Consider the following 14,340-nt stretch of genomic DNA (forward strand, 5'->3'; position numbering starts at 1 on the left):
GTCTCTTCTTTGCACCACATGGCATAGTGAAATATGGGAACCAGGTCCCACAACTGAAAGGCATCAGCTGTAAACTATAACTACATCATGGAAGGGGAAATATTCAGCCTTCAGCACCCAACATCTTTATGTTTAATAAAGCTAAAACACCAATAATATGCATGCTTGTCCACGTGTAGGCAACTGTCACTCTTAAACCACAAAACCCCACAGACCTAATTAAATCAGTAATAGCTTTTTCTACTTGTGTAGCTCTGAGTGACAGTTTAATAAGGAGTGTTTTAGAGGTCCAATAAATTAGAACTGAACTCCATCCTAACAAGATATGCAATGTACTTTCTAGACAATTTTTCAGAAAACTTGTTGCTTAAATCATTCCCTGATTCCCCACTTATGTAAGGAAATGCATTTTTACAACTCTCTGCTCTGGATAAGTGTTAAAAAATGACACTTTCAGGAACAAGTTTCTTCTCATTTTCTTCATGAGAATGTTGTTGCTGTGAAAACGATGACATTTTAAGAACTGTTGGGAAAGAAGGGAACACTTAACCATAAATTATGAGTCAGGGAAGGTACAGGACCTTAGCAAGCCCACTGCCAGGGGAAGGTCTACACTGTCTGTGGTCCCATGTGCCTTGTTAGGTCTCTTCTGACTTGCTCCTTCACCTACCTTGCCAACCATTGAAATGAGTATTTTAGAGCCTTATAATATGAATCTGAGATGGAGATCATAATAAAATACTTAGTCATTCACAAGTTGGATGTTTGACCCAGCTATCCCCCTCCCCGGTCTATACCCAAAGGACTTAAAAACAGCACACGACAGGGACACAGCCACATCAATGTTTATAGCAGCACAATTCACAATAGATAAACTATGGAACCAACCTAGATGCCCTTCAGTAGATGAATGGATAAAGAAAATGTGGCCTATATACACAATGGAATATTACTCAGCATTAAAAGAGAATAAAATCATGGCATTTTCAGGTAAATGGATGAAGCTAGAAAATATAATGCTAATTTCCCAAAAACCCAAATGCAGAATGATTTCTCTGACTTAAGGATGCTGATCCATAATCTGCTGTCGGAGGCGGGGATGGGAGGATTAAATGAACTCTAGAGAGGGCAAAGGGGAAAAGAGGAGGGAGAAGAAAAGAGGGGGTATAGGGGTAGGAAAGATAGTGGAATGCAATGGTCATCATTACCCTAAGTACACATCAGAGGACAGGAAGAATGTGACGAATGTGACTCTACTTAGTATAACCAGAGATATGAAAAATCATGCTCTATATGTGTAATATGAATTCTGTTATCATATATAACAAATCAAAATTTAGGAAAATATTTTTAAAAAAGAATTTCATCAGGCTAATGTTTAAAAGCTCCACACATCCAACTATGATACAGACATTGATGTGTGGCTCACTTTCTACACATTTTTATTAGAATTCAGGCATTGGTATTCATGAAAATACTCTCTAACTTATGGATGTAATTAATTCACTCAGGTATTTTTGATGGAATTCCTGCTTCATCTAGGCTACTGTGCCAGGCACTGAAGGTCAAAGTTAATTACTCCAGCCAGGACTACTGGCATATGCCTGCAACCCCAGCTACTTGGAAGCTGAGACAGAAGGATCACAAGTTTGAGGCTATCCTCTGCAACATAACATGACCATGTCTCAAAATTTATAGAAGAAAATAAAATGGGCTTAGGATGTTGCTTGGTGGGAGTGCAACTGGTTCAATCACCAGCACCATATACACACAAAAAAAAAAATTACCCCAGGTAACCCTAAATTTCAAGAATAAGAATTATAAATAGAGTTCTTCTATATCAACTAATAGTTTTCAGGAACATGATTAAGTTGATCAATGCAACATTACTTGGACATGAAGAAACTACTCTTTGGTGCACAGAGGCTGCTCGGATGCTCCAGTGCTCACAGAGAGGTCTTCCTGACCTCTGTTTGTTGAAGATTGGTGTCAAACAAGGTCATGTTGTGACCCCTCTGCAATCATGTCTGAGGACAGAAAAACACAAATATAGTCCAAGACACAAAACTGACCAAATATTGCCCTATACTAGATAACATGAGTGACTATTGCTCCTTCACCACCTGAACTTAGTCTGACCTCTAGCCTCGTCCATATCATGGTCATCATTTCTTAAGAAACTCAGTCTTAGAATATGCCACATTTCCCGACAACAGTCAATCCAGAGATAATCCCCACTTTTTAAACCCCACCCCAAATTTGCTAACACCAGCTGAAATCCTAAACATCATTTTCAATCATTCTTTTCATGGTGTGTACAATCTCCCTGCCTGAAATAAGTAATGAATATGACTTTTTCAACTCTAGGAGTATTTCTGGAGGTTTAAGACTACAAAATATTGGAAATAGAGCATGGCAAAAGGAACTAATTTTGTATTCCTTCACATATAAAATGCTATAGACTGCAGGACTCATTCTGATTTCACAGAGACTGATGCATTAAAAACATGCATCTTGAATTGAGAAAACACTGCACTTATTTTTCAAAAACCATTTTCTTTCTGGATTTAAAAATACATTAACCAAGATCATTAGACTCAAAGGTTGAGGCAAATCTTTTATTTTGAAGGCAAGTCACTTTCTTATAAAGGCTTCTCAAATATTCTCCATGGAAAATATATCTATGTATCAAAGAAACAAAGATATCAGTAAGCTTACTTTCAAATAAAAATGATAGATTTTTTTAAAAAAAATATTCTGGATCAGAAATGAGTAAACTATGTCCTATGGGGCAAATCTAGGCATTTCTTCTCTTGTAAATAAAACTTTATTGAAACCTAGTTATATCCATTCATTTTCATATTTCCAATGACAGAGTTCATTAGTTGGTCAGCAAAGCTTAAAACATTTACCAAAATCACTTTTACTGAAAAAAAAATTCAAAACCCTTATTAATAGGTTTGGTGAAATTTAAGATCTCATCTGAAATTAGGATATGAACATATTCTGGCTTTCTAGTACTTACAAAATACATTACCATTTGCAAGTAAACTATAATTAGCATACAATAAAATTCTGTGACTTGACTTCCTCACCTCTAAATCACTGATGCAATTTTAGTAGCAGTTTTTGCAAATACTTTAGAGGTTGTTTATTGAGATTATGTCTCATATCAACTGACTGCAATGCAGCATTGATTTCCTACATATTATGAGTTGAATTGTATTCCACATAGAGTTATTGTGAGGATCAAAGTATAATAATATATCCAAAGTGCTTAGAACAGTGTTGGCATATAATAAATGTAAATATATATGTTTTCTGTTGCTGATAATCTCTAACAAAACCAGAAGTCTGGCAATCCCAGACTTCTCAATATTAAAGTTCATTCCATGAAAAAAAATTAGTAAGTATGATAATAGCTAAACAATGGCAAAGTTGATTTGTATTCAATCACTAGCCAAAAATACTCCAAAACATTGAAAAAGGGAAAAAGCAAGAAGACCAAAAAAGAAAAGGATTGTATGAAAAGCAATGGCAATTATTCTATTGAAAATAGGAAACAATTAATAAAACTGATTAGAAGAAACAACATACAAGATAGTTTTTGGAGTGTTTCACCATTGGATTATGAACAGATGTGAACACAATAGAGTTTCAAAACACCCACACTCTGATTAAACAGGAGAAACCTAAATACCCAGCTACATACCCATCTTAAACAGAATAACACATTGGTAATTAGTCTGTCCTCAGACTGGGATGCAATTTCTGTGTCTTCCCTCCTCTTTTCTTGGAGAGAAAATCCACACATTGAGGTAAACCCACTGGGCAGATCTCTACCCATTTATTTATATCTATATAGATATAGATATAGTGTCTATGTGTAAACATACACACACAATTAAAAATAATGCAGGGTAACAGGGTGTTTGAAATTTTTATTGACAGTTTAAAAATATATTAACAGTTTTTGCAAACACTTTAGAGGTTGTTTATTGAGATTATGTTCCATATCAACTGACTGCAATATAGCATTGGTTTCCTACATATGATGAGTTGAATTGTATTCCACAAAAATATCCATATTGAAGTCCTAACCCCCAGTATTTCAGGTTGTGGTTTTTAAGGCCATTGCATAGGTTATTACTTAAATTAAATGGCTAGGGTAATGGCTCAGTGGTAGAGTGCTCACCTAGCACTTGTGAGGCACTGAGTTTGATCCTCACCACCATATAAAGAGTATATATATATATATATATATATATATATATATATATATATACACTTAAATAAATAAATAAACAAAGATAAGTTTGTCCTGACGTCTGCTGGGCCCCTAATCCAATATGACTATTGTCCTCATTAAAAAGGGAGATGTGGACACAGTGGCAGGCAGCCCACAGGAACGCCACGTGAAGACTGGAGTATAATCCCACAATGAGGCACTACTGGGATTCAAAAAAGAGGCCAGAAGTAAAGGCTTTCTGCACCCCCACTTCCAGACTCCTGGCCTTCCTGTTGCACGGCATGGGGAACATGGAGTGTTTTAGACTCTGACACTGACACTTTGCCAGCTGCATTCTGGGTTCTTGACATGATGTCATGAACTAGAAAGGATCCTTGGTGGCACCTCACCACTCAGCACAGCTAATAAACTTGCTTTCATGCCCATGAAACTCTCAAGTGGAGAAATTTCATTCTTTGGCAATAGGTGTTTTGCAACACCACAGTCAGATGAAAAAGAGGATGATAAGTGAGTTAGGTGTGGGATATATTTGGCATATTTATTACCGTTAATAGCAATACCATAAAGTGAGTGTCTTTTGAGTGTCAGGCTTGGCATCCTTGAGTATTTTCATCCATTTAACATTTATACTGATACCATGCATATAAACTGAAACCCTCTGAGAAGAAAGGGGACTGGCTCAAGTCGGGATGTGATCCAGCTCAGAGGAGCAACACCTGTGCTCCTCCTGTGGCTGTGGAGAATGTTTTCTCCACATTTCTTGGGACTTGCTCTGGTGGCCACCATTCAAGATGATACTCTCTAAATTAAACAAGTTTTCCTTTTGAAATCTGACATGTGAAAAATGCCAAGATCTGTCTCCTCATAAACCAAATGGTCCCTTGTGAAGAAAATGACTATAATGCTTTCTTCATAATAGGTAAAGCCTATGCAGGAAAGGTCAATGGCAGTGAGCTTCAGCCACCGCCATGCCAACATGCACCCTGGTTCATGGACTCAAAGAAGCAGCACCATAAACAGAGAAAAATAGAGTCCATGATTAGAAATTTTGAGAAAATAAAGAGACGTTTTTCTAAAGAGGGAGAGATGAGATGCTCCTTCACCTTGCCTTGTCTATGTGGTTCATCCAAGGTAGTTCATTAACACATGCTCCATTACCACTAAGAAGAAAAGACTCCAGCCGAACCCACATGAAAAGTATCCAGTTGAGATTAGTTTTAGAGAAAACAAAGGCCATTACTGCGGATTCAATGTAATCTAAGATTCTATTATAAAAAAATCACTTTACCAGATATGTCAATCATGTTTGTGTTCTGCATAGCAATATACAGCGTTCTATTGAGAAAGTTTCTAATTAATTTGGTTATTAAATATTAAAAAAATTTAAAGTCCTATGAACATGAAGATTGTCTTGGAAATACAGGATAGTGCTAGACAGCCCTGCGATAATCAATGAAAGCTCTAAGGAGAGGTGGCATTCTGTTCTTTAGAAGCTTGTCCCCACATGTGCAAAGGATTTACTGAATGGCAGGAGGTGATATTGTGAGTTCAGTAAATGCTCTGTTCCAGGGAGCATGTATATTTTTCTGTTTTCAGATTCATGAAGAGAGTTGGTCCTGCAATAAATTGTGTAAGTATCACCATTCCAACTTCTTTTAACAGTAATAATAATAAAACGTAGGATCAAAGTTCTAGGGTCTAAAACCCAGATGAACAATAACAGAAATGTAGTGTAATTTATTGAGGAGAAAAAGAACACAGGAGCAGGCACATCAATGAATTACACTTCATTTTTGTTTCTATTATTGTTCATCTGGGTTTCAGGCGCTAGAATTTTGACCCTGATTCAAAAGTTGGGATGATGATACTTACACAATTTACTTAAGGACTGTCTTCATGCATCTGGAAATAATATCTACCTTCTCCAAGGAACAGAGTGTTCACTTGACTCTCAATATCATATCCTGTGATAGATAGAAGAGAGGCTTAGGTACATCTAAGGAGAGAAAAGGAACATCCTGGGATTAAGATAAGTCTTGGTTTTCTTTATATAACCTTTGTAATTTTTGAACTTTCTTTGTTTCAAGATTTGTGTGTTACTAAAAATTATTTTTAACAAAATAGATTATTTTTATTTATTTAAAAACCAGGTAGGCTTAATTTTATATGTTATCTTACTGATTGTATTTTATCTAAATGAGACAGCTTAAAAGTTAAGCTAGATTGTGTTTAGTTTGAGGAACTCAAATGACAGCAATCAAGGTGAGGACAAAGCTTGGTTCAGTCATTCAACAGCAGGCGTCAAGAGCCAGGAAGAAATCTGTGCACATTTCTTGCTGTTCCTTCCTTTGTATCAAGTGTGAACATCAGAAGGTTTTAGGTTCTCTGAATACAAGTAAGTGGCAGATATTGAAGCCCTTGAGTTCTTCTTATACCTAGAACTTAGAATGAGGAATCATTTCTCTTTCAATTCATCACTTATTAATTATTTGTACCAATGGGAAAATTCTTCCATCTGAGATAAAGTTATCCAGTATATTTTTTCTTCTTCTACATATTACATACAAGAATGAGATGGTCTCATGCTGTGATGGAGACATGTCTTCAAAAAGCATATGTTGGAAAATATATGAAAAAATGTCCAATATCTCTAGCAATTAGAGAAATGCAAATTAAAAACTACACTGGGATTTCCTCTCACTCCAATCAAAATAGCCATTATCAAGAATAAAAGTGACCGAATGTTTTCTCTGATATAAGGAGGCTGTCTCATAGTGGGGTAGGAAGGGGGAGCATTGGAGGATTAGATGAATTCTAGATAGGGAAGAGGGGTGGGAGGGAAGGGGAGGGGGCAGGGGATTAGCAAGGATGGTGGAATGTGATGGACATCATTAACCAAAGTATATGTATGAAGATAGGAAATATGTGTCAACATACTTTATATACAAACATAGACATGAAAAATTGTGGTATATATGTGTATTAAGAATTATAATGCAAAAAATACTTGTATAAAGACATGAATTGGCATGAACATACTTTATATACAAAGATATGAAAAATTGTGCTCTATATGTGTAATAAGAATTGTAATGCATTCCACTGTCATGTATTTAAAAAATTAAAATCAATTAAAAAAAGAATACAAGTGACAATAAATATTGGTACGGATGTGGGGAAATGGGTACATTCATACAGTGCTGGTGGGACTGCAAATTAGTGCAACCACTCTGGAAAGCAGTATGTAGTTTCCTCAAAACTAGTAATGGAACCATCATTTGACCCAGTTATCCTCCTCTTCAGTATATATCCAAAGGATTTAAAATCAGCATACTACAGTGATGCAGCCACATCATTGTTTATAGCTGCACAATACACAATAGCTAAGATATGGAGCCAACATGCCTTTAACAGATGAATGGATAAAGAAAATATAATGTATATGTATATAATGGAATACTGCTTAGCCATAAAGAAGAATGACTTTATGACATTTGCAGGAAAACAGATAGATCAGAGACTATCATGCTAAGTGAAATAAGTCAACCCACAAGCCCCAAAGGGTGAATGCTTTCTCTGATATGTGGAATCTAACCCACAATAAGCAGGTGGGAAAGAACAGAAGTTCAGAGGATTAGACAAAGGGGAATAGAGGAAAGAGGGGGATACCAAGAGAAAAGACAGTAGAAGAAATCTGACACAAATTTCCTATGTATATATGTGAATACACCATAGTGAATCCCACTACCATGTATGTGCATAAGAGTGGAGCTCTAAGCAGAATAAGATATTCCATGCATGTATGATTTTATCAAAATGGACTCTACTATCATGTATAACTACAAAGAACCAATAAGGACTGGGGTTGTGGCTCAGCAGTAGAGTGCTTGCCTAGTATGTGTCTAGTATGTTTTATATGGTGCTGAGGATCAATCCCTGGGTCTCCCTGGGTTTGATCCTCAGCACCACATAAAAATAAAGAAATAAAATAAAGGTATTGTGTTTAAAAACAATTAAAATAAGTAAATATACATAATTTTAAAAGGAACCAATAATTATTTTTTAAAAAATCACGTGTTCTTGAAAACAGTCTGCAGTGCAAGTGTTTGGCAGTGATTAAGCGATGAGGCAAGCATGGTTGAAGCAAAGGACCTTTTAACTGGTGTGTTTGTTATAAAGGGGAGAGTTTCTCTCTCTCTCTCTCTCTCTCTCTCTCTCTCTCTCTCTCTCTCTCTCTCTCTCCCTCCCTCCCTCCCTTTGCCCTTCCAACCTCCACCACCGGAAGATGCAGCAGGAAGGCCCAGATCCCAGCTCATTATCTTGGACTCCCCAGTCTCCGGTACAGAGAGCCAATAAGCCTGTGTTCACTGTAAATCCACCAGCCTCAGTTATTCTGTGACAGCAGCACAAACAGATGAAGGCGTCTCCTGTCATCTCCCCTGTCATCATTACTTAATTCCTGGTAAAAACCTATAGTGAATACAAATTATATACCAGGTATCAACGATGCAAAAGTAGTCTCTACTCCAGGGAAACTTCCATTGTCATAAAAGTGACAGAGAGATAAACACACCTCCAGGAATGTGTCAGTGTGATAAATATCATAATAGATATGTGCACCGGGAGGCGAATGGGGGGAACACAGAGGTCCTTCTGAGCTTGCAGGATCAGGAGGCCCGGGCGGCCTTGTGGAAGAGCTCTGCATCACGAGGTGCCCCATGTCCTCGCGTGACCAACCCCACTTCAACTTTGACCTTTCCTCTCTTGGGAGTCTTCCCCTTCCCTCTTCTCTGCATTTTATTTTTGCCTAATGATCCTATTTCCCACAACAGCCAGCTTGTGGCATCGTGGACAGTTTGCCAGCAGCAAACCTCCCAAGCCTGGGCGTCTCTGCAGTGGGGGGCGGAGGCTGCAGATTCTCCCTGGGGGACTGGAGGAGCAACCTCCAGGAGAAAAGGAGCCCAAGGAGCTGAAAGCACATCCAGAGTTGGCGGAGGGTCTGAGCTGCACAGCGGGAAGCGCTCTTGATGGACTAGAGCAGATGGTGGAAAGAAAAAAAATTCTCTGTAGACACACACGTATATTTAAAGGCGGCAGAGAACAGCCAGAGAAGACTGAGGAGGCCGACAATTACCACCCCATTTTATCTATTATTTTTAGTTTGCAGATTCCTATTTATTTCGTTCAGGGAAAGCTCCAAACTAAGCTCAGCACGCATTTTTAAACGAGGGGCTCTGGGAAGAGTGGGTGAGATTAGGGGAGATTGGAGTGACTCAGTGGAAAATGTGCACAGATGCGGTGGCACCCGGCCACGGGTCCTCCCAGGAGCGCACCGGCTGCCTGTGACCTTGCCCCGGCTGCAAGGCTCCAGCTCAGCCCTGCGGACCCCAGGGAGGCCCTGCAGCTGCTCCACACCCTCCCACCTGCGCGGAACGGCAGCGCCAGCTGCGGCCACGGGCACCCTAGCTGGTGTCCAAGCGAGCTTTGACACCGACACGCTCATCTCATGATGAAGAAGAGCGCGCTTCAAAAAAAAGCTGAACCTTGCCAAGCAAATACCAAAGCCCGCCTGTGCGAGGAGCGGGGCGCAGAGCCTCTTGCTGCCCCGCCAGCCCCCAGCCCCGCACACAAGAAGGGGCTGGGGAGATCACAGGCAGGACGCCTTCCTCCCCCTCAGCCCGCTGTCTGATGTCACTGAAGGAGGAGCGAGCTCAGACCTCAGGACGCCTTATCCTTATTCATGCCCTTGGTCATATTCCTCTGCTGGAACGAACATCTCCCCTCTTGCTCAAAAATATCTAAATGAGTTTTACAAAACTAAAACCTCCTATGGGAAGAACAAAGCATTTCAATAATAAAAATGTGGAAAGTTTAAAGACCTTTCACCAGGTCTGCCTTTGATTTAAATCACAGGCAAGAAAAGGTCATGTGGGCAGAACGTTTTGGTTTAGTATTCAGTTCGGTGGCTGGCTTGCTTTCTTTCTTGTTACCTTAAAATTCCTTTTTTTTTTTTTCTTTCTAGGAAGTGAACCCTCTTTCTCAAAATCCCAACCAGGCTGCAATCAGAGTAGACTCAGGACAATTAGCCAGGCCATTCAAACTAGATTGTTTCTATTGCCTGTGGACTAATGTACCTCCAAGTCCAAACCGACCATTATAAGAAAACAACTGCTGGGACACACTGGGTTCAGGGACTACTTCCCTGGGGCCAAGAAGCCAATGGAGCATGAGGAGTCAGGAGCCAAGGCTAGGTATACTCATGGTTATCAGTGGAATAAATGCACATGAAATGCAACTGTATCATTAATTTATTTTTCAAACAGTCATGCAGTTTTATAATTTATTCTATAATAACAGCTATTAATAATGACAATATCAATAATAGTAATTTTAACTCTATATTTGCTAAATATTCTCAAACGATATTCATATCCTCATCTTTGCTGAAAAAAAACTATGTGGAAAAAAATTATGTTAGATAGAACCTGGGCTTATTTTTCTTTAGGATAGCCCTTTATTTTTACTGACCTTTGGGGTATGCTGTTTTAGGCAGGTCATGTAAAGACTCTCTGAAGGGTACTTGAATGCCATTAGTCTGGTAAATTATGAGGCCAGGAATATTCTTTCGTATCTTTCTTAGGATGATAACTCCCCATCAACCTATTAATAAATGAACAGATTTGTCAGAGACTTTTTTTTTTTCAATTTGGTTCAAGTAGCACTTTCTGCCAGATGCATCTTCCACAAATATTTCTCATTGCAAAGGAAGAAATGTATTTAGCTGTTCACAACAGCAAAAGTGAAAAGAGAATATTTTGTGTGAAAAAATTTTATCTGAAATTAAACTTGACAGGGAGGGTCATTTAGGAGCCATTATTTTTATATAATCTTTGGCTATTGACATTTGTGCCAGGATCTATCAAAGAACATTTGTTAACACATTTTTTTTCCACTAGAAAATTTGTTTACCATAACCAAGAAGATATGAACACTTTTGGATTATAATGAGGTTGTCCTATGTGATTAGAATCTGTCTCTGACAATAACTAATAATAATATGCTAAAAACCCCACAGGAGATATTTTAAAGTAAAAGAGTTAGAGGATAGTTCAAAATAAAAATTCATACAGTCCACACAAATTTGCCACTCTGTCTTCTTCAAAGGCTTCTTTCCAGATATGCCTAAGACCCTGGGTGAAAGCAGATACTTGCTCTCGGCCTTCGATATCACACATGGCTGTTGAAAGTATTTATTTCCCATGTCTGTCCACTGTAAGGGAGGCAATGTTAGAGCATCTCAGTGGCAATGATCGATCTGGCACTCAGATTCACGATTTCTAAGGTCTACTTGACAAAAATAAGCTTGGATTCTCAAAGAAATGACTTCAGCTTCAGAGCAAGAAACTATAGGTGAACCTGGATCCTCTTTTTGTGCCAGAAAGTTAGGAAGAGCTCAAGCAATGGTAGGGAAATGTCTTAAACACACAGAGATCAGCTTGAAGAAGGTCTCACTAACCATGTGGGATGATTTCAATGTGTAAATAAATAATATGAATGGATTATGGCACATTGATTAGGATCTATGAATATAATGGCATTCACAAGTCCAGGCTAGTTCAGATGAATGAGTGGATGAGTGAGTTCAAAGATATGTTCCTCCTTGTATTAGAACAACAGCACATGAATGTAATGAAAATACACTTGGAAAGTCACAATTTGGTATATATACCAGTAATAATGAAGAATCAGGTGTCTAATTATCCTCAAATACTCTCCTGCAATATTAATTCCGAAGGGAAAAATACATTTACAGTAGAGAAAACAATAAGACCAAAGTTAACATCAATGTCCTTAGTAACAGTATAAACCAATCATATGGGATGATGACAATAATCACTTTGTTATAGGTCTAATAGAAATGGAAAACCTAAATCAAATCATGATAAAATACCAAACAAGTATGAAAATGAAGCATATCCTAAAAAGTAAGGAGTCTTCTCAAAACTTAAGTCATGCAATCCAAAGAGGCCAAGGAACAATTGCAAATTAAACCCCAAACTAACAATAAATGCTACTCATGATCTCAGAGTCTTCCGTTGCAATGAAATTTAAAGGACAATTTGTAAAATCTCAAGGAAGCTTCTAGAATATAATTTGGTTTCCTGATTTAAATTGAAATTACAGAGATAATTTCATTATTCCTAGGAAATATATATAAAGCATTTACAGGAAAATGGGTGTTATGTTCTGAAATTATTCTCAAACGATTTTCAATTTATACACATGTATATGTTTATACATTATATTTACATGGGCATTGTATGTCTATATAATTGGAGAGAAGACTGATAAAACAAATATAATTAAATGTTAAATATAGAGGAGTCTGGGGGAAGGGCCTATCGAAAATTTCCACTATTTTTGCATATTTTCAGAAATCTAATTTTAAAATGAAAACACAATACAAATACTGTTTTTCCTACTTAACCTTGAGTGCTTGGGGTCATAGTGATTCAGTTTCCATTTGGTCTATGGCAAAGCTATAAGCATGGCCCAAACTTTAGTTTTACTTCATATATGTTTGTGTGTGTGAGTGTGTGTGTGTGTGTGTGTGTGTGTGTAAAAAGATTCTATTTCTTTCTCTTAGTCTTGCTTACTTCTTTTTTTTTTTTAATTAGAGCTTTATAGTTATACATAGTAGTTGGGTTCATCCTGGCAAAATCATACCTGCATGGAATTCAATTTCAGTTCATGATCCCCCTTTTTCCTCCTGCTCTCCCCTCCTCTGTTCTCCTTCATCTACTCCTCTAGACACCCTTTCACCCTGTATTCATTTATATTTGGTTGATTCTTTCTATCTCTGTATAAAGGTAGAATTCCTGTGGTATATGAATACATGCACATAGCATGAGTTTTTAAGAATTCATTCTGCATTGCCTTTCCTTACCCATCCTTCCACTCTGCCTCTCAATCTCCTTCTGCTTCATGACTGATCTTCATTACGTTATCCTATTATTCTCTCTTCCTTTTCTTTATTTTACTGTAGTTTCCACATATAAGAGAAAACATTCGACCTTTGAGTTTCTGAGTTTGCCTTATTTCACTTAGCATGATATTATTCATTTCCGTTCATTTACTGGCAAATGCCATAACTTCATTTTTTTAATATGGCCGAGTAGAACTCCACTGTACATATACACCAACATTTCTTAATCCATTCATCTATTAATGGGCACCTGGGTTGATTCTATAGCTTGTTTATTATAAATTGTGCTGCTATAAACATAGTGGTGCCCTACTGATGCAGTATGCTGACTTTAGATCTTTTGGGAAAATACCAAATAATGGAATAACTGTGTCATATGTTGGTTCCATTCCTAGTTTTTTGAAGAATCTCCATGCTGTTTTCTAGAGTGGTTGCACTAGTCTGCAGTACTAACAACAATGTACAAATGTGCCTTTCCCTCCCACAACCTCACCAGCATTTATTATTGTTTGTATTCTTGATCATTGCTGTTCTAAATGGAGTAGGATGAAATGTTAGTCTAATTTTGATTCCCATTTCTCTGATTGCTAGAAATGCTGAACATTTTTTCATGTATTTGTTGGCCTTTTGTGTTTCTTTTGGAAAGTTTCTGTTTGTTCTTTTGCCCATTTATTGATTCAGTTATTTGTTTTTATGGTGTTACTTTTTTTGAGTTCTTTATATATTCTGGACATTAATCCCATATCAGAAGAGTAACTGGCAAAGGTTTCCTCCCATTCCGTAGTTTCTCTCACACTCTCAATCATTTTTTTTTTCTGTGCAGAAGTTTTAAGTTGAGGGCATCCCACTTATTGGTTCTTGGTTTTATTTCTTGCCTTTTAGGGATCCTGTTAAGGAAGTCAGTGCCAGCACCTGTATGTTGGAGTGTAAACCCTGTGTTTCTTCTAGCTGTTGTAAGGTTCCTAATCTAATTCCTAAGCTTTTGATTCATTTTGATTTGAGTTTTGTGCAGGGGGAGAGATGGAAGTCTAGTTTCATTTTTCTACACGTAGTTTTCAGTTTTCCCAGAACCATTGTTAAAAAGACTATCTTTTCTCCAAAATAT

The sequence above is a fragment of the Callospermophilus lateralis genome, chromosome 13, assembly GCF_048772815.1.
Source record: "Callospermophilus lateralis isolate mCalLat2 chromosome 13, mCalLat2.hap1, whole genome shotgun sequence".
Lineage (NCBI taxonomy): Eukaryota > Metazoa > Chordata > Mammalia > Rodentia > Sciuridae > Callospermophilus > Callospermophilus lateralis.